Raw genomic sequence first — 23,441 nt, forward strand, 5'->3', positions numbered from 1 at the left:
AAATTACTGATGTGCTAGTTTTCTACAATTGGAAAATAAGGAGAGAAGAAATAAATATTAGATACTCAGGACAGGATGTCTGCAGACATGGTTATGGAAGGTGGGAATGGTAATAATGAACACTAACATAATTCTAAGTGAGTTTCTGAAACTTGGCACTTATTTTCAGGTCAAATACCTAACAACCCTTTTCCTACAGGGTGTACCAAGAGACCGAGATTCTTAAAAACAGGGATTGCATGAGTGCTACTGGGGAAAATTCTATAAATCCACCTTACAGCTTCTTGGAACACCCTAAGCCTGAAGTTACTGTTCACTCTAAGGATGGTTCTACATCTTCCATATATCAACACCTTATTAAACAAATATTATATGCTAAAGCTGGGTGTCTTAGTTCATTTTGAAGCTTATTTTTTTCAAGTATCATTTAGCAGGCATCATTTTTGGTCTTCAGTCAGTCTCTTTCCCTGGTTTTGGTTCATAGTATTCCCATTCTCCCACTCACCTAGTCACCATATCTTAAAGTCAATTTTGACCCCTCCTTCTCCATTATCTAACCATTATCTCAATTATCTAACCATTATCTCCATTATCTAACCATTCACCAAATTTTAGTAATTATTTTCAAAGTATTTCTAGCCTGACTTCCAAAGCAAGATTGCTGACTAAAAGCAAGCATTTATCCCTCTCTTTCTCCTCAAATCTCACTGAAATGACAGAAGACAAATAAAAACAATACAATGTGTCTTACAATGGTGGAAATGTTGCCACCCAAAAGACTAAAAGAGTGAGGAGTTTCTGGAAGATAAAAACTAGAGCTCCACTAAGAGTAAAATCTCAGCAGCACAGTTGCTGACAAACTCCAGAGCCCTGGAGGTAAAATACCAGCCTCCAAGAAAGTGAGTCTTCCCAAAAGAAGCTTCAAATAAACTCAAGATCAGAGAAAGCAAAGGTTGAAAGGAAGTCATAGTGGGTAACTAATTAATTAACATAAGGTATTAATTATTCCAACAGGAAGTAATATATTGTAAATTAATTAAATGACTGAATCAAACATTCTACTGGAAGTCTATACCAATGCAATTACAAAAAGAAAAGGGAGTAATATGTGTACATTGAAAAGAATGAGAGGAAAATGTCATTATATACTGACAATATTACTAGATACTTAAAATATTCAAAAGACTAAGTTGAAAAATTACTAGAAATAGTAACAGTTTTGCAAGGTGGCCAAATACCAGACCCCAACACACAAAAAGTAATAGTTTTCTTAATCAGCAAAAATAACAAAATATAAACATTATTTTAAAATTCCATTTAATAGCAACAAAAACTATAAGATATACATGAATAAAACTAACATAAATTGTACAGAAGACTCATTATTTTAATTATATCAATTCTGTTCAAATTAATAATAAATCCAGTACAATCCTTTAGTTTATGATAAAGATGCAATTTCAAATTCAATAGTGTTGGACCAGTCAACTAGCCATCTAGAAAATATAGAAAGAGATATTATTTGTGTTTCTGGTGTAATCACTCAATTACATAAGTAGTTAGCTTGTGCAAGATTCTGTTTACTTATCTGAAGAATAGGACTGGTTAGGATTATTTATAAGGTGGTTTATAGATTTAAATTCCATGAATCTGTGGATTTATTACTATCAATTCTAGGATGCTATTATCTAACCACTCCAACTCAAAATGTTGTCTCCCATCTCTGAATACCTACAGAAAACACAATCTATAGTACTAATTTTGTCACTTACTGTGTCTTCTCTTTGTAGCTATGGGTATGCTCCCTGTACCTCTTGCCCCAGTCATCTCCTTATATTCAAATAATATTTGAAAAAAAGGAGAAGAAAAAGTCAGGGGGAATGGAGTTAGGAAGGAGTGAGAAAGAAAAATGATGAAACAGCTTAAAGAGGAAAAGGTACATTTATGGATCAGCAGAAAATTTCTGCAGCCTAAAACAGTTGACAACAGTTGAATTATTCTGAGCATATAAGTAGTTATATTTTTCTCTCTTTTCATAGGATTTTCTTTTCCACAGGAAACAAGATACTGTAATACTATTGCTCTTCTAGAGTGCAGTACAGTATTTCATGGTCTTCAGAGATATCAGTAGCTAGCTCACACACTCTCATCTAAAAATGTTGCTCTTGACTCTATGGTCTCCTCCAGCATCATTTTCCTGCTCTCCTCAGTAAAATTTTGTTGAAAAAGTTAGATATGCTTGCTGTTTCCACCTCCTTTGTCACCTGTTCTCATTTTAACCCAGTCCAGCTGGAATTTCTTTCTCTCCCCCACGCATTCAACTACTCTTATAGAGGTCACCAAATACCTCACTGTTGCCAAATCGGATGGTCACTTCTTACTTGAACTTCTCACCATTACTTATGTTCCTTCCTGAAACTTTTCTTTTTTTGGTTTACAAGATACCTCCTTCTCCATATTTTCTTCTTCACTAATTGCTTTTCCCAGCTGCCTTTGCTGGTTCCTTATCATCTGTAGATCTCTAAATATAGGTGGTCCCCTCTGCATTGTCCAGAGTCTCCCTTCCTTCTCCATCTTCCCCCTCCTTTTATCTTCTCCTCTCTTCTCTATTTGTACTCCCTCTACTTCATACTTTGTATGTGTATGTGTGTGTGTGTGTGTGTGTGTGTGTGTGTTTATTTATTTTTTGCTCCAGATTTCTTTGTCTTTTGACCCTTTGGTTGCTTGCTCAAACTTCATCATCCCAAATCTGTTACTTGATATATGTTTTCAGATTCTAAACTCTGGCTTTCCTGTACGCACCCCTTAGAATTATTTAACAAGCCCTTATATAGCTTTTATTTATTAGAACAGTGTCTGTCACTGTTCTAAACATATGACATATTATCTCACTTAATCATCGTAACAGCTCATAAGCAGCATATAATTATTGTCCCCATTCACAAAAGGTTTGACAACACATATGAAATATTGCCAACCAGTGAATCTCATCCAAGCCTTAGGGCATCCAGGGTAATTTCTGGGGGACAGTCACATAAGCATGGAGTGTCCACATGACCGTCCTTAGCTACTTAGTCTGCAGCCCCTCCAAAGGTGAAACTGTTATGCTATGACCCAGGGCCCCAGGCAAATAAAAAGCAGGCATCCCCCACAGGCATCCAGCACAGTGTTAACATAAACCATCTGGTGTGGCCCAAAGGCCCAGGTATACAAACACTCTTCTCAGGCAGGACACTCCAAGGGCTTAAATGTTATCCCTCAGAAGCTGGTCAAGGGTCACTCCTTCCTTTGGAATATACAGGGATTGAACACCCTAAGCCTACTGAGTTAACTCTTTACTACACAGACAGCTTCTAGAACTTATGCATCTCACAAGAAAATTAGCATTGTTATATGAGGAAGAGGGTTGGGGCCCTAGAATGATGATGAATGCATCATGAGCATCAACAGTGGAAGTTTGTGGTAGAGGGGGATTAATGAATCTTGGTATTAAGGAGCTAGAATCCAGTGTGTGCAAAATTCTTCCAGTCATCAGATATGTAAAATTTTTTAAAGGCTTCAGTTTTTGTTTTTGTTTTTCTAGGTATAATTGACATTAACATTGTCAACATTGTGTTGGTTCCAGGTATACAACATAATGATTCCATCTACATGTATACTGTGAAATGACCACAATAGGTCTGGTTAACATCCATCAGTACACATTATTTCAGTACATGATCAAATGGAAGTTCCCTTGTACTAGGAACATATTTGATAAGGCAGTACGTAAAATCATAATTATACCATTACATTTTTTCTCTTTATAATGAAAATCATACAAATTAAAATATATCAGAATTTCTGTGTTTTAGGACTCAAACCTATGGTACTTAAACAGTTAGTACACACGTTCATACATGAAATAAGCCTAGATCTTCCCTAAATTACATTTTTCCAAATAAAATTTTAATGTTAATTTGAAAAATAGATAAAATAAAGTGCCATCCTTGTTGTATTCTAAGTCCGTGTATAATCTAGTATCTATTTTTTGATTCTATATTGTGTTCCACATTAATTGTATAGCATTTCTTTCTCATAACTTCATAATCAATGGTCTTTTTTGCCAAATGTGCATTCCATTAATTTTTAAAAATATACACAGAAGAAGCCATGAGAAGCCATATAAGAATACACACATTAACAAAGCATTTTTTATCGTTTTCCAAAACTCTATCAGTCTGAGATTTATAAATTAAATATATCAGAACGTTTTACATTAAAATGATATCCGTGAAACTACTGGATATGCTAGACTTTTCTCAAGATCAAATGAACAGGGAATGTGAATATGGTTTGTGCTAAATAAAGTTTAGTGTTAGCTTTATTGCCTGTAGTCTATAAGATGCAACTTTATTGTGCCTTCGCAAACAGGATAATTTTCTTTAAAAAACTGATCAAAATTTTCCATACATATAGCTCTATATGATAGATTACTGTGCAACACCATTGTTACGTAATTACAGAAATACCATAGAACCCAAGAGCACAGGGTAAGCAAAAGAAAAATAATCCTGAGCTATCTGAACAAGATGATTTGATGAATCCTTTTAGTGTAAGTTTAGAAAACATGGAAGAGGGGAAAAAAATACATGCACACTGCAGTCAGGAGCAAAATAGTCAACAGTCTTTCATCCCTTTATTTACAAGTACGATTCTTTTAAATAATAGATAACTAGGTTTTGGTTTTGAATGCAATTTCATAGATTCTTTAATGACAAAGTTTTATCTATTCTCATTAATTGTGGCAGGTAATATACTTGATTTTATTTCTCCATCTTGCTTTAAGTAAATAACATTTTATTTTTTTACTTTCTTATCCTTATTCTTGCTGATTTTCACTGTTTTTCATTCTATTTTTTTCTCTTGAAAATTTCAATGTACTTAGTTAATAGTTTACATCCATCCTGAAACTCAAAGTTAGATGAATATTTTTCTTTATTAAAAAAATTATTAGCCCTATCAAAACATTATTTTCCTCACCTAAACGCCAACCCAAGGACGAGAGGCCTTTAACATACTTTCATTTGTATCCTCTCCTCACATTCCCATTCCCCACTCCTGATAAGTCTTTTTAGCACTTGTTTCCCCTCCCTCTCCTACACTCCTTTCCTATTCCTAATAGGTGAAATAGCACCTCAAGTTCTATTGTTAGGCTGTTTCTTAAAGTTTGTTGCTTCTGCTGCAAGCATTTCCATTATACATTCATTGTATTGTACACACACCCCTCAGGTTTCCTTCTTCAACATTTGTTCCCTCTCCTCTTCACCTCCCCCCCATTGAGACCTCAATTCTGTTTTATATCTTGCTTTCCTAGAATCCTTAATCATGTATTCTCCTCAGTTGTGATATGTGAATGCTATATTACTGAATTCTTGAATATCCATAAATAACTTTCTTTTACTCTAACGAGAAATTATACCTTGACTGAGAATAAGATTGTTAAATTGTCAGCTTTTTCTCTCAGAGTATGAGAATATTATTCCACAAGCTTCCACCTTCAAATGTTACAGATGAAATGATTCTATTTCTTCTGTCAACATATTTTTACTTCAGTATTAAAGTTTGTAGCTAAAATTCAAAAATGTTCCCCTGATGCATCAAATCTGCCTAAAACTCAGTCTATCCCTATGAATCTGTAGATTTTGATCTTTATTTAATTCAGAACCATCTCCTCCTACTACTTATTTTACTATTATTATTATTTTTTCCCTCTATCTCTTTCTCTCTTCAAGATCCTATTATTTACAGCCACTTCTGGAATCATGATCTAAGAGTTTTGTTTCTCTTCCCTCATTGTTTTCTTCTTTTTAAATTTTACTATTTAAAGTATTTATTCTTTTTGGCCTTACAGGTCACAAATTTGGATCTCAAGAATGACACTCATCTTTTTAAATTGACTCACTAAATTTTTTAACGTGAAAATTGTGTTTTTTAGTACTACATAGTCGTTTTTTGATGTACCTGAATGTTCTGATGTGTGCTTTTTTGCCATTGTTGTTAGGTTGCTGTTTTCTCCAGAAGTTCCCTTTTGATGAGCACCTAATCTGTTATTTACTTTCTCTGGCTGCTGGGTTTCTTTATTTGTATTATCATTTTTCCTTGTTGGTTTATTCGGGCCACTGTCTTGTTACTGGAGACAATCCTACAAGATAGAGCATGAGCTATTCTTCAATCCTGTAGTCTAAATGTGGGCAGCAGGCCTTCTGCGTCTCCAAACCAAGGACCCAGGAGAAGTCTTCCAGCTCCCCATGTTCTGCCCAGTACTACCCTAGCATCAGGAGAAAGGAGGCTTCAGCCCCCTTTTCAGTTCCTTCTTGGCTTCTGTGGAGCCATGGAAACACACTCACATAGTCCGATGTCGACCTTATCCCTGGGTGTTCAAGCACCTCTGTTGACCAAGATCTTCCCAGGACCTGTTGTGATTCTATCCTTGCACAGGACTCATACTATTCTCTAGGTTCTTCCTTGACCTGTGGAAAATAAATTCCTCATCACCTTCCTGTTTCTAGGACTCCCATAAAACCCAATTCTACCTGGCCCCAGGAGTGGCAGATTGGAATAGAGAATAGAAGAAAAATACAGTATAGTTAAGTTACCATCTTGTCAGGATTCCTCCATTCACTATATTTAGGAATAACATCCAAACTTATTACCATGGCCAAATAGGCTCTCTGTAATCACATTTCTATCTACCTGGGCAACCTCAGCTTATACACTCTCCCTTGCTCACTTTACTTGAGTCACAGCAACTTTGCCTCTATCCCTCAAATATACTAATCTCATTTTTACCTAGGATTATATCACTTGCTGTTCACTCCTTATAGAATATTCTTCTCCCCTTGATAGTCAACTTTACATCTTTCAGGTCTCAATCAAATGTCACCTCTTGAAAGAGATCTTATTTTATCATTCAAGTAATATTCCCTGAATCACTCCATCACATCATTTTACATATTTTACATCACCTAACACTATCTCAAATTATCATATTTATATATTTATTTCTTGGTCTGCTTATTATCTGTCTCCTTCATTGAATCTCCAAGAAAGTATGGATCCATCTAATTTGTTAGTAGTTTTATTTCAATAGATATTTATTGAATAAATTAACATATTCTAATTGCTTTGGAGCAAGAGGGAAAATATAAATTAAATCTTTGCGATGCCAAAAATGAGTCACTGTTTCTGAAGGACTATCTTTGCCGAAGTAAAAGCCATGGACAGTGCAACGTTTTATCTTTTCCTCTGTGAAGGTCCTGCTGTGAGAAATCATCATTAGGTTAAGATCAAGAACAGCTGAGAAAATGACTCTTATGTGAGATTTCTCTGAGAGATTTCTACATATCCTGCTTTGAACCCGTCGGTAGCACATAACTGAAAGATCAGGGGAAATGGTTTGCAGTCCAGAGGTGAAAAGCAGGCTTCCATAGTACAAAAGAAAAAAAATGGAGAGAGAAATATTTCCTCCTTCTCGGGACACTTCTGTTTAGTTTTATGGCATTGATGTTCAGTGGAGGCTGAACATGGAAGACAAACTCTATCCGTTGGACTTTTGAATTTATCTCTCCAAAATGAATATTCTTACCTATCACGCTGTTAGGAAGCAAATATTTTTGCCTCACCTTGCCACACAATTTACTGATTTAAGGATATTTGTGAATTAATTGAGCTAGTATAAAGGTAATTTTCAAAAAAAACCCCACATGTTTAACACACATTGTATCTCTTTCTTAAATGAGATCTGGGGAAATTTTAACACTATGTATTTGATGATATTAAGGAGTTATTTGATCCCTAGGATGTGGATAGTAGTAAAATGAAACTGTTTGTTCCTTGATTGATAACTGGTGAAGATGAATGATGGGTACATGGGGTACGTTATACTATTCTATTTATTTTCATGTATATTTGAAGTTCTTCACAATGAAAACTTTAAAATTAAAAAATTAAAAGCATAAGTTATTCATTTTATTGTTTAACAGATAAATGAAACATTTCATGGATCCAGACTGAGAAGACAGTATGTCAAATCTCATGTTGCCCAAGTAAGGTATGTAAAACAGACTGAGAGGCACAGAGAATAAAACTTTCCTTTGCCTTCATATCTCATATTCAACAGAATATCTTTGCATAGTATATAATCGAAAGGTTAAATTTGGGGCTTCAAAACCACTAGCATTTTCAAATGTGAAAACATGTATTCAAGGTCTGTTGGAAAATTATTAAACCAGAACCAAGAGTTCCAGCTGATGGTGAGTATCAGGTAAAGGTTAAATGGGGTTGTTTTTTATTTGAAGGCACAAAGTCAAAAAGCAAATCTAAAATCAGATCATTTCAACATAAGAATGGATAAGATAGGAGAGCCACATATAAAATGTCTGACCCAGGAGTGGCACACTAGTAGATAATGTGCCAAATCTTGCTTAGAATTGCGGATTAAATGTAAAAGTTTGAAAATTTCACATAAAAGCAGGATTCTCAGAATGCGTTAAAAAAAATCAAAAGATCTAACAACATGTGACCCACATTCCCACACAGTAACAATATTCTGACACTGAAGTTGCACTGTTTGCAGCAGGCCCTAACACTCACACAAATGTATACATATGTATTTACACCCAACCAGCTTCACTCTTTTACCTTACCTTCCTAATTCTACAGTTATTTTCTATCAGCAAAGATGTTTATCCAAACACTGGTGAGGAAGATGTAACCTGCAATAGATATGGAAAAATAATGACCACAATCTCAAATAGAAAAGCTAATATGCTTTGGAATATACCTCTTCCTAAAACTAGAACTTGTGCTATTTAATTTTCTTGGTTCCTTTTTAAATAATCCATGCTCTCAACCAGAACCCCCAGAGAACTTATATTAACTCATTTAACCTGATAACAACCCTATATGGTATGTACATATTAGTTTCTCATTTTGCAGAGGAGGAGATTGAAGCAAAGTTAGGTTAAGTGACTAGCCAAGGTCACATATTTAATAAGTAAAAAACTGTAGTCTGAACCCAAGCAATCATATCTAGATTATTGCATCAACTTGTCTAATCTTCAGCTTTCACACTTGCTCCACTATTATACAAACTGCATGCAGCAATCAAAATGAATTAGAAGAGGCCATCATCCCCTTCCTTAATACCCTCTGGCAGTTTCCCACAAATTCCACACTTCTTACATAGTGCACATAACCTTACCTGGAACGGCCTTGCTTCTCTCTGACCTCATCTCATACCCTCATCCTCATTCAACACTTATATCCATACAGATTGCTATTATTCCCCCAATAAACATGTCAAAATTGTTCCCACCACCAGGCTGTGAAAGCACAAATTGCACCATACAAAACTGAACAGACAAGGAAGATATTGTTCAAGCCTTTTGCAACAGGGTAGATGGTTGAATATGAATGTGAAATGGTGAATCTAGAGTACAAACTCAGTTCCTGTGAGTCTAAATCCCACTCTCTTTGCTGTTCACCATGTCAATAAAGTGCCATTTCCACTCCCTTTGGAGGAACTAGAAAACTGCTAGGAGTTCTGCTTAACAAAGGATAGAATGACTCCACTAAGAATGATAGAGGCTCAGTAATAAAAGCATAATTTCTTTGTCTGTTTCTGTTCTGCAGCCGAGCCAAAGGAAAAGTGATAACACATGCTGTGCTTAAGTTTAAATCCTGTTATATGAATAATGCAGCAAAATTTTGGTATAGGATCGAAACCATTTTACATCAGAAGCTAAAGGGCAAAACTGGGTCTTTATGTATAGATTCTTCTTCATTTAGATTTTCAGGTAAGATTTTTATGTATGGTACAGAATGATTTTCATCTTTTAATTTGAATATGGTGTTTTGCTGTGCAAATGAAAACAATACTTCTCTCTTTAAATATCATTTCATAGATAATGGTAATTATTTTTAACCACTGTTAAAGTAATCAAGGTCTCTGTTAATCAAGTTTTTGATACAGAATCATCCTTGTATTCTTGAAATTAAACTTTATTTAATGATAGATTTTTTTCAAAAAAGCAATCATGGTCGCAAATAACATTTCTTTGCAAAACAAGGCAGCCTTAAGCTCAAACACTTATGGCTTGTTCTGTGGGTCATGATTTCTCTCTCAGTTCTTTTGGATGTCTTAAGAATCTAGACTCCCAAATTCAAGAACTGAGTTTGAATATCTTTAACATCAAACTTATTTCTTGATAGGCCTTTAATGGATTTCATCTCTCTCTTATATCTAATCTAATTCTTATTCTTGGTCACATAACAGTATTGTGAAAGATGGCTTCTAAAAGATAGTAACACATGTCCTCCATTCCCAGGATAATCAGTGTCTCCCTGATCTTGATAAATGTATAGGCAATGACTGGCACATCTAAGCTAAGCTATCAGTTCTCTGTTACAACAAATTTGATCAAGGGCAGAAAAGTATCCTATCCCTACAGGAAGGACTAAAGGTTTGTGGGGAAAAAAAATGTAGTCCAAGTGTTCGTCTGTCTGGAACATCAAAAGGATCAAAAAGCAAAACCTGAACATGCTTCTCCTGGATAAAAATCCCTCATGTTGTAAATGTGACTCTCCTCGGGTTATATTAGATGCTTTGTCTTAGAACCTTCCTTCTCACACAGCTACTTTAATCACGGAGAAATAAAGCAGTTCTCTGATTAACAGAGAATCAACCACCAAAGATATATTTTTGGAAACTCATCTGCTAAAGACATGAACTCACATAGTAAAGAAACAGCATTATATTCCTGGTATTTCTCCAAAATTTAAGAACATTATGTAGGATCCCAGGAAAACAGACTTTCTGGGAGGTATTTCCTAGCTTTATGGTTTTCCTCAGTAGTTTTATTTATTACAATGCCATCCGACAAGTTTATGGAGAGCAGTGACTGATAAGTGTAATACTCTTAAGTACATGCAGTGCTTTGGTACTGTCTTAGCCTCTACCTGTTCCCTAGAAACTACCTATCTCTCCTCCTTCACTTCTCATCAGAAGCTAGACGTCTCTTGAAACTGACTGGGCTTTCACATGTGCAAGATCAAACTCAGAAGCCGACTGGGCCAGGCCTCCAAAACCACAATGAAGTGAGTTAACACAAAGCTCACATTTAAGACAGCTCTTAAAGAGATTATGAACCTTCGTTAGTCACCACATAAATGGGTCTCTGGTTTAGGGATTTATGAAAGCTTATTTAGGTAGCCAAGGTTGCTGTCATAGCATCTTATTGAATAACCTGACCTTCTTATGCTGCCTGGTTTGTTTGGTTGCTTAGCGCCTGCTCCTAAGTATGTCAATGTTGTGGATTTCATTTTCATACAAGCTGCTAACATAGAGGAAAAAGACATCACTGGCCAGTGCTATTAGTTACAATGAATGCCTGAATACAATACCAGTGTTCCCATATGATTATGCCTAGAAAGAGGGCATATAGAATAATGATATGCATAAGCTGTGTATCATCGGTGCATAATAGAGATGTTCCAGATGCATAGAAGAGAAGTTTCATTAAAACAAAAGCCACGGGCCTCCCTGGTGGCGCAGTGGTTGAGAGTCCGCCTGCCGATGCAGGGGATACGGGTTCGTGCCCCGGTCTGGGAGGATCCCATATGCCGCGGAGCGGCTGGGCCCGTGAGCCATGGCCGCTGGGCCTGCGCATCCGGAGCCTGTGCTCCGCAACGGGAGAGGCCACAACAGTGAGAGGCCCGCATACCACAAAAAGAAAAAAAAAAAAAAAAAAAAAAAAACCAAAAGCCACTTAGGACTTTAGAGCTTAATTCCCCAACAGAACCCCAACTGAGGAAGGCTGATGGCAAGTTTGGCACATGTATGCTGCTAGTAGGGACTGCTATCCCCAGATTTAAGATGCAAAGAGTGCTTCAATTATTAAGACCTGTGAACATAACATGCAATTTAATTTTCCACTCACTCTTGAATTCCAGGGAAATGACACTGCTACTATCTTCCTAGGTACTAGCAATCAGTATTTACAGTGTATTCTTCAGTGAGAAATAAGTATTTTCTGCATCAATTCTAAACTTACTAGATCAGAGAATTTTCAAATTGACTACCAGGCATAAAGCCTAGAAAAAACTTTGATGGAATAGTTTTCCCCTGCCCATGATGGAATAGTTTCCAGGAAAATCTCTCAAATGACAAATTTCTTAACCTAATACCATTGACTTCAGTGGTGAAAGTTTTTATGCATTCCCAAACCCCTGAATTTATATTCACTTATGCTTTATCCTTAAACAATATCACATTATTTTAAAAATAGAGATGATAACCTCAATAGTTAAGATTAGTTAACACAACCAGTACTTTATAAATTATTTCCTTTATAAATTATAAGATCATGCTTACATGATCTTGTTATTTTATAGCTTAACAGGCAGAACATACATGTGATACTTAACGTTTATGCAAACTTTAATGCAAAAAAACCCAGAACATACATGTGATACTTAATGCTTTGCAAACTTTAATGCAAAAAAAAAGAAAGAAAGAAAAGAACAAGTAAAGCAATGCAAGTGCTATCTCACCAAACAAGTTGACCTCACAGCATGATGCACTTGAGTGTCACTGCCATAAACTATCAAGCCAACAGCTAAGAAGAAAATGTAACGCTAGACTAGATCTACCAACTACAAAACTGCAAGGATGACCACATGGTGTTTCTCTCCTGGAAGTTTTGGAAGGAAAAATCTAAGTCATTCTTTGTAAAAACAAAGAAATGCCTCATAAGCTGAAGTGATGATTTTAATGAAATGCCTTATAAAGTTGAATGCTCATAACTTTAATGTGCATACTTAAGGATATGACTTACCTTGTTTTAAAAAAATATTTATTATTTCCTACAGAAAAATGCCTTGTACCTACTGTTACACTTAACCATTTACTGATTAAGCATGAAAAATATTTTAAATATTTATGCTAAATCATAACTGGTTAAAGTAAAAACTCAAATTATGTGACAGTAATAGAAATTCATACACAAGGATGATGGTCCTGACACATTGTTAAGGGTTTTACAAGAAGAGGAATGAAGCTCTGGCCTAGCATTCATTTGTGTGTAGCTGGGCAACACTGAGATATAAATGATGTTAGTAGAACACAGTTTTTTCATGTGGCTTGATCCTGAGACACTGCATGGCTTCATTCCTACCATGTTTTAACCAACTTTAACCAATCATTCTTTGATAACTTCTAGAGGACATTTTTTTTAAGTCTACTGTATCCCAGAGACATGTTCTCTTTCTTTAAGTATTTTTCAAATGCAAGCTTGAAATATATACATTATTGAATGATAAAACTATTAGACACAGTCCAGATACTTTATTTTATTTTATTATTATTATTTTTTTGCGGTATGTGGGCCTCTCACTGTTGTGGCCTCTCCCGTTGTGGAGCACAGGCTCCGGACGCGCAGGCTCAGTGGCCATGGCTCACAGGCCCAGCTGCTCCGCGGCATGTGGGATCCTCCCGGACCGGGGCACAAACCCATGTCCCCTGCATCGGCAGGCAGACTCTCAACCACTGCGCCACCACGGAAGCCCAGTCTAGATACTTTAAGAGAATTTAAAGATTATTAATAGTCATTGCATTAAAGGACTTGCTATCAATAGGGCACACAACACATACTGTCACAGAATTATCTGTGAAACAAGAATGTTCTTCCAAATGAATCATCCTTATTTTCTAATCACTATAAAAGGAAAAACATAATAATTTATATTGCTTATTTTTGATAGTCAGGCACTAATTTTAAATGCTTAACACTAAGACACTCCATCCAGTGGGCCAATTCCGTTACTTGCCTGGACTACCTGCCAGATCCATGTAGAATGACTGAGACTCGATCAAAAGAGGCTGTTATTAGACCAGACCCCAACAGATTTTATTTAGAGGAGTTCTAGATTCATCTTGCCAATTTAGATCCAGGATACCTGAAATGAATCTTGAAATTTTTTTTAACATCTTTATTGGAGTATAATTGTTCTACAATGGTGTGTTAGTTTCTGCTTTATAACAAAGTGAATCAGCTATACATATACATATATCCCCATATCTCCTCCCTCTTGCATCTTCCTCCCACCCTCCCTATCCCACCCATCTAGGTGGTCACAAAGCACAGAGCTGATCTCCCTGTGCTAAGCAGCTGCTTCCCACTAGCTATTTTACATTTGGTAGTGTATATATGTCCATGTCACACTCTCACTTTGTCCCACCTTACCCTTCCCACTTCCTGTTCCCTGAAGTCCATTCTCAACATCTGCGTCTTTATTCCTGTCCTGGCCTTAGGTTCTTCAAAACCTTTTATTTTATTTTATTTTTTAGATTCCATATATATGTGTTAGCATACAGTATTTGTTTTTCTCTTTCTGACTGACTTCACTCTGTATAACAAACTCTAGGTCCATGTACCTGATTACAAAAAACTCAATTTCATTTCTTTTTCTGGCTGAGTAATAATATTCCATTGTATATATGTGCCAAATCTTCTTTATCCATTCATCTGCTGATGGACACTTAGGTTGCTTCCATGTCCTGGCTATTGTAAGTAGAGCTGCAATGAACATTGGGGTACATGACTCTTTTTGAATTATGGTTTCTCAGAGTATATGCCAAGTAGTGCAATAGCTGGGTTGTATGGTAGTTCTATTTTTAGTTTTTTAAGGAACCACCATACTGTTCTCCATAGTGGCTGTATCAATTTGCATTCCCACCAGCAGTGCAAGAGGGTTCTCTTTTCTCCACACCCTCTAAAGGATTTATTTTTTGTAGATTTTTTGATGATGGTTCTTCTTACCACTGTGAGATAATATCTCATTATAGTTTTGATTTGCATTTCTCTAATGATTAATGATGTTGAGAATGCTTTCATGTGTTTGTTGGCAATCTGTATATCTTCTTTGGAGAAATATCTATTTAGGTCTTCTGCCCATATCTGGATTAAGTTGTTTTTTTTTTGTTGTTGTTGTTGTTGTTGTTGTTGTTTTTTTGATAATGAGCTGCATGAGCTGCTTGTAAATTTTGGAGATTAATCTTTGGTCATTTGCTTCATTTGCAAATATTTTCTCCATTCTGAGGGTTGTCTTTTCGTCTTGTTTATGGTTTTCTTTGCTGTGTAAAAGCTTTTAAGTTTCATTAGGTCCCATTTGTTTACTTTTGGTTTTCTTTCCATTTCTCTAGGAGGTGGGTCAAAAAGGATCTTGCTGTGATTTATGTCATAGAATGTTCTGCCTATGATTTCCTCTAAGATCAGGAAAAAGACAAGGATGTCCACTCTCACCACTTTATTCAACATAGTTTTGGAAGTCCTAGCCATGGCAATCAGAGAAGAAAAAGAAATAAAAGGAATACAAATTGGAAAAGAAGAAGTAAAACTGTCACTGTTTGCCGATGACATGATATTATACATAGAGAATCCTAAAGATGCCACCAGAAAACTACTAGAGCTAATCAATAAATTTAGTAAGGTTGCAGGATACAAAATTAATGCACAGAAATCTCTTGCATCCTATACACTAATGAAGAAAAATCTGAAAGTGAAATTAAGAAAACACTTCTATTTACCATTGCAACAAAAAGAATAAAATATGTAGGAATAAACCTACCTAGGGAGAAAAAAGACCTGTATGAGAAAACATTAAGACATGATGAAAGAAATTAAAGATGATACAAACAAATACCATTTTCTTGGATTGGAAGAATCAATGTTGTGAAAATGACTATACTACCCAAAGCAATCTACAGATTCAATGCAATCCCTATCAAATTACCAATGACATTTTTTATGGAACCAGAACAAAAAATCTTAAAATTTGTATGGAGACACAAAAGACCCCGAATAACGAAAGCAGTATTGAGGGGAAAAAGCAGAGCTGGAGGAATCAGGCTCCCTGACTTCAGACTATACAACAAAGGTACAGTAATCAAGACAATATGGTACTGGCACAAAAACAGAAACATAGATCAATGGAACAAGATAGAAAGCCCAGAGATAAACCCACTCACTTATGGTCAACTAATCTATGACAAAGGAGGCAAAGATATACAATGGAGAAAAGACAGTCTCTTCACTAAGTGGTGCTGGGAGAACTGGATGGCTACATGTAAAAGAATGAAATTAGAACACTCCCTAACACCATACACAAAAATAAACTCAAAATGGATTAGAGACCTAAATGTAAGACCGGACACTATAAAACTCTTAGAGGATAACATAGGAAGAATACTCTGACATAAATCACAGCAAGATCTTTTATGATCCACCTCCTAGAGTAATGGAAATAAAAACAAAAATGAACAAATGGGACCTAATGAAATTTCAAAGTTTTTGCATAGCAAAGGAAATCATAAACAAGACAAAAAGACAACCCTCAGAATGGGAGAAAATATTTGCAAGTGAATCAATGAACAAATGATTAATCTCCAAAATATATAAACAGCTCATGCAGCTCTATATTAAAAAAACAAACACAACCCAATCCAAAAATGGCCAGAAGACCTAAATAGGCATTTCTCCATAGAAGACATACACATGGCCAAGAAGCACATGAAAAGTTGCTCAAGATCACTAATTATTAGAGAAATGCAAATCAAAACTACAATGAGATATCACCTCACACCAGTTAGAATGGGCATCATCAGAAAATCTACAAACAACAAAAGCTGTAGAGGGTGTGGAGAAAAGGGAACCCTCTTGCACTGTTGGTGGGAATGTAAATTGATATAGCCACTATGTAGAACAGTATGGAGTTTCCTTTAAAAACTAAAAATAGAATTACCAGAGCTTCAAGATGGTGGAAGAGTAAGATGCAGAGATCACCTTCTTCTCCACAGATACATCAGAAATACATCTACACGTGGAACTGCTCCTACAGAACACCTACTGAATACTGCCAGAAGACCTCAGACCTCCCAAAAGGCAAGAAACTCCCCACGTACTTGGGTAGGGCAAAAGAAAAAAGAAAAAACATAGACAAAAGAATAGGGATGGGACCTGCACCACGGAGAGGGAGCTGTGAAGGAGGAAAGGTTTCCACACACTAGGAAGCCCCTTTGTGGGGGGAGACTGCAGGTGGCAGAGGGAGGAAGCTTCGGAGCCACAGAGGATAACACAACAACAGGGGTGTGCAGGGCAAAGCAGAGAGATTCCTTCACAGAGGATCAGTGCTGACCAGCGCTCACCAGCCCGAGAGGCTTGCCTGCTCACCCGCCAGGGTGGGCATGGGCTGGGAGCTGAGGCTCAGGCTTCAGTCGGATCCCAGGGAGAGGACTGCAGTTGGCGGCATGAACACAGCCTGAAGGGGGCTAATGCGCCACGGTAGCCAGAAGGGAGTCCGGGAAAAGGTCTGGAACTGCCGAAGAGGCAAGAGACTTTTTCTTCTCTCTTTTTTTCCTGGTGCACAAGGAGAGGGGATTAAGAGCGCCACTTAAAGGAGCTCCAGAGAGGGGCGTGAGTCGTGGCTATCAGCGCGGACCCAAGAGACGGGCATGAGGCGCTAAGGCTGGTGCTGCAGCCACCAAGAAGCCTGTGTGCCAGCACAGGTCACTATCCACACCGCCCCTCCCAGGAGCCTGTGTAGCCCACCACTGCCAGGGTCCCATGATCCAGGGACAACTTCCCCAGGAGAACACACGGCATGCCTCAGACTGGTGCAACGTTAGCTGGCCTCTGCCGCTGCAGGCTCTCCCTGCATCCGTACCCCTCCCTCCCCTGGCATGAGTGAGCCAGAACCCCCGAATCAACTGCTCCTTTAACCCCGTCTGTCTGAGCAAATAACAGACTCCCTCAGGTGACCTACACACAGAGACAGGGCCAGTTCCAAAGCTGAGCCCCAGGAGCTGTGCAAACAAAGAAGAGAAGGGAAAACTCTCCCAGCAGCCTCAGGAGCAGCGGATTAAAGCTCCACAATCAACTTCATGAACCCTGCATCTGTGGAATACCTGAATAGACAACGAATCATCCCAAAATGAGGAGGTGGACATTTGGGAGCGAAGATATATTATTTTTTCCCCTTTTTCTCTTTTTGTGAGTGTGTATGTGTATACTTCTGTGTGTGATTTTGTCTATATAGCTTTGCTTTCACCATTTGTCCTAGGGTTCTGTCCGTCCGTTTTTTTGTTTGTTTGTTTGATTTCTTTCTTTCTTTTTTGTTTTTTTACTTTTTAAAAGTTTTTTCCTTAATAATTATTTTTTATTTTAATAATTTAATTTACTTTATTTTAATTTAGTTTATTTTGTCCTCTTTCTTTCTATTTTTTCTCCCTTTTATTCTGAGCTGTGTGGATGAAAGTCTCTTGGTGCTCCAACCAGGAGTCAGTGCTGTGCCTCTGAGGTGGGAGAGCCAACTTCAGGACACTGGTCCACAAGAAACCTCCCAACTCCACATAATATTAAAAGGCAAAAATCTCCCAGAGATCTCCATTTCAACACCAAGACCCAGCTTCATTCAACGACCAGCAAGCTACAGTGCTGGACACCCTATGTCAAACAGCTAGCAAGACAAGAACACAAGTCCATCCATTAGCAGAGAGGCTGCCTAAAATCATAATAATGCCACAGACACGCCCAAATACACCACCAAACGTGGACCTGCTCACCAGAAAGACAAGATCTAGCCTCATCCACCAGAACACAGGCACTAGTCCCCTCCACCAGGAAGTCTACACAACCCACTAAACCAACCTTAGCCACTGGGGACAGACACCAAAAACAATGGCAACTACGAACCTGCAGCCTGCAAAAAGGAGACCCCAAACACAGTAAGTAAAGCAAAATGAGAAGAAAGAAAAACACACAGCAGATGAAGGAGCAAGGTAAAAACCCCCCAGACCAAATAAATGAAGAGAAAATAGGCAGTCTGCCTGAAGAAGAATTCAGAATAATGACAGTAAAGATGATCCATAATCTTGGAAACAGAATAGAGGAAATACAGAAAACGTTTAACAAGTACCTAGAAGAACTCAAGAGCAAACAAACGATGAACAACACAATAAATGAAATTAAAAATTCTCTAGAAGGAATCAATAGCAGAATAACTGAGGCAGAAGAACAGATAAGTGACCTGGAAGATAAAATAGTGGAAATAACTACTGAAGAGCAGAATAAAGAAAAAAAGAATGAAAAGAACTGAGGACAGTCTCAGGGACCTCTGGGACAACATTAAATGTGCCAACATTCGAATTATAGGTGTCCCAGAAGAAGAGAAAAAGAAAGGGACTGAGAAAACTCTTGAAGAGATTATAGTTGAACACTTCCCTAATATGGGAAAGGAAATAGTTAATCAAGTCCAGAAAGCACAGAGAGTCCCATACAGGATAAATCCAAGGAGAAACACGTCAAGACACATATTAATCAAACTATCAAAAATTAAATACAAAGAAAACATATTAAAAGCAGCAAGGGAAAAACAACAAATAACACACAAGGGAATCCCCATAAGATTAACAGCTGATCTTTCAGCAGAAACTGTGAAAGCCAGAACAGAGTGGCAGGGCATATTTAAAGTGATGAAGGAAAAAAACATACAGCCAAGATTACTCTACCCAGCAAGGATCTCATTCAGATTTGATGGAGAAATTAAAACCTTTACAGACAAGCAAAAGCTGAGAGAGTTCAGAACCACCAAACCAGCTTTAAAACAAATGTTAAAGGAACTTCTCTAGGCAAGAAACACAACAGAAAGAAAAGACCTACAATAATAAACCCAAAACAATTAAGAAAATGGGAATAGGAACATACAGTTACCTTAAATGTAAATGGATTAAATGCTCCCACCAAAAGACACAGACTGGCTGAATGGATACAAAAACAAGGCCCATATATATGCTGTCTACAAGAGACCCACTTCAGACCTAGGGACACATACAGACTGAAAGTGAGGGGATGGAAAAAGATATTCCATGCAGATGGAAATCAAAAGAAAGCTGAAGTAGCAATTCTCATATCAGACAAAAGAGAGTTTACAACAAAGACTGTTACAAGAGACAAAGAAGGACACTACAGAATGATTAAGGGATTGATCCAAGAAGAAGATATAAAAATTATAAATATTTATGCACCCAACATAGGAGCACCTCAATACATAAGGCAAATACTAACAATAAATGAAAGGGGAAATCTACAGTAACACAATCATAGTACAGGACTTTAACACCTCACTTTCACCAAAGGACAAATCATCCAAAATGAAGATAAATAAGGAAACACAAGCTTTAAATGATACATTAAACAAGATGGACTTAAATGATATTTATAGGACATTCCTTCTAAAAAAACAGAATATACATTCTTCTCAAGTGCTCAAGGAATATTCTCCAGGATAGATCATATCTTGGGTCACAAATAAAGCCTTGGTAAGTTTATGAAAAATGAAATCATATCAAGTATCTTTTCTGACCACAATGCTATGAGACTAGATATCAATTACAGTAAAAGATCTGTAAAAAATACAAACACATGGAGGCTAAACAATACACTACTTAATAACCAAGTGACCACTGAAGAAATGAAAGAGGAATTCAAAAAATACCTAGAAACAAATGACAATGGAGATATGACGACCCAAACCCTATGGGATGCAGCAAAAGCAGTTCTAAGAGGGAAGTTTATAGCAATACAATCCTACCTTAAAAAACAGGAAACATCTCAAATAAACAACCTAACCTTGCACCTAAAGCAATTAGAGAAAGAAGAACAAAAAAACAAAAGTTAAACAGAAGATAACAGAAGGAAAGAAATCATAAAGATCAGAGCAGAAATAAGTGAAAAATAAATGAAGGAAATGATAGCAAAGATCAATAAAACTAAAAGCTGGTTCTTTGAGAAGATAAACCAAATTGATAAACCATTATCCAGACTAATCAAGAAAAAAAGGGAGAAGACTCAAAACAATAGAATTAGAAATGAAAAAGGAGAAGTAACAACTGACACTGCAGAAATACAAAGGATCATAAGAGATTACTAAAAGCAACTCTATGCCAATAAAATGGACAACCTGGAAGAAATGGACAAATTCTTAACAATGCAAAACCTGCCGAGACTGAACCAGGAAGAAAGAGGAAATATGAACAGACCAATCCCAAGCACTGAAATTGAAACTGTGATTAAAAATCTTCCAAAAAACAAAAACCCAGGACCAGATGGCTTTACAGGCGAATTCTATCAAACATTTAGAGAAGAGCTAACACCTATACTTCTCAAACTCTTCCAAAATATAGCAGAGGGAGGGACACTCCCAAACTCATTCTATGAGGCCACCATCACCTTGATACCAAAGCCAGACAAAGATGCCACAAAGAAAGAAAACTACAGGCCAATATCACTGATGAACATAGATGCAGAAATCCTCAACAAACTACTGGCAAACAGGATCCAACAGCACATTAAAAGGATCAGACACCATGATCAAGTGGGGTTTATTCCCGGAATGCTAGCATTCTTCAATATACACAAATCAATCAATGTCATACACCATATTAACAAATAGAAGGAGAAAAACCATATGATCATCTCAATAGATGCAGAGAAAGCTTTCAACAAAATTCAACACCCATTTATGATAAGAACCCTCCAGAAAGTAGGCATAGAGGGAACTTTCCTCAACGTAATAAAGGCCATATATGACAAACCCACAGCCAACATCACCCTCAATCGTGAAAAACTGAAAGCATTTCCACTAAGATCAGGAACAAGACAAGGTTGCCCACTCTCACCACTATTATTCAACATACTTTTGGAAGTCTTAGCCTCAGCAATCAAAGAAGAAAAAGAAATAAAAGGAATACAAATTGGAAAAGAAGAAATAAAGCTGTCACTGTTTGCAGATGACATGATACTATACATAGAGAATCCTAAAGATGCTACCAGAAAACTACTAGAGCTAATCAGTGAATTTGGTAAAGTGGCAGGATACAAAATTAATGAACAGAAATCTCTGGCATTTCTATACACTAATGATGAAAAATCTGAAAGTGAAATTAAGAAAACACTCCCATTTACCATTGCAACAAAGAGAATAAAATATCTAGGAATAAATCTACCTAGGGAGACAATAGACTTGTATACAGAAAATTATAAGACACTGATGAAAGAAATTAAAGATGATACAAATAGATGGAGAGATGTACCATGCTCTTGGATTGGAAGAATCAACATTGTGAAAATGACTCTACTACCCAAAGCAATCTACATATAGAATGTAATCCCTATCAAACTACCACTGGCATTTTTCACAGAACTAGAACAAAAAATTTCACAATTTGTATGGAAACACAAAAGACCCCAAATAGCCAAAGCAATCTTGAGAATGACAAATAGAGCTGGAGGAATCAGGCTCCCTGACTTTAGACTATATTACAAAACTACAGTAATCAAGACAGTATGGTACTGACACAAAAACAGAAATATAGATCAATGGAACAGGATAGGAAGCCCAGAGATAAACCCATGCACATAGGGTCACCTTATCTTTGATAAAGGAGGCAAGAATATACAGTGGAGAAAAGACAGCCTCTTGAATAAGCGGTGCTGGGAAAACTGGACAGGTACATGTAAAAGTATGAAATTAGAACACTCCTTAACCCCACACACAAAAGTAAGCTCAAAATGATTAAAGACCTAAATGTAAGGCCAGACACTATCAAACTCTTAGAGGAAAACATAGGCAAAACATTCTATAACATAAATCACAGCAAGATCCTTTTTGACACACCTCTTAGAGAAATGGAAATAAAAACAAAAATAAACAAATGGGACCTAATGAAACTTAAAAACTTTTGCACAGCAAAGGAAACCATAAACAAGACCAAAAGACAACTCTCAGAATGGGAGAAAATATTTGCAAATGAAACAAATGACAAAGAAATAATCTCTAAAATTTACAAGCAGCTCATGCAGCTCAATTCAACAAAACAAACAACCCAATCCAAAAATGGGCAGCAGACTTAAATAGACATTTCTCCAAAGAAGATATACAGATTGCCAACAAACACATGAAAGAATGCTCACCATCATTAATCATTAGAGAAATGCAACTAAAACCTTCAATGAGATATCATTTCACACTGATCAGAATGTCCATCATCAAAAAATCTAGAAACAATAAATGCTGGAGAGGGTGTGGAGAAAAGGGAACACTCTTGCACTGTTGGTGGGAATGTAAATTGATACAACCACTATAGAGAACAGTATGGAGGTTCCTTAAAAAACTAAAAATAGAACTGCCATATGACCCAGGAATCCCACTACTGGGCATATACCCTGAGAAAACCATAATTCTAAAAGAGTCATGTACCACAATGTTCATTGCAGCTCTATTTACAATAGCCAGGACATGGAAGCAACCCAAGTGTCCATCAACAGATGAATGGATAAAGAAGA

This window comes from Mesoplodon densirostris, chromosome 1 (genome assembly GCF_025265405.1).
Source record: "Mesoplodon densirostris isolate mMesDen1 chromosome 1, mMesDen1 primary haplotype, whole genome shotgun sequence".
NCBI classification, from domain to species: domain Eukaryota; kingdom Metazoa; phylum Chordata; class Mammalia; order Artiodactyla; family Ziphiidae; genus Mesoplodon; species Mesoplodon densirostris.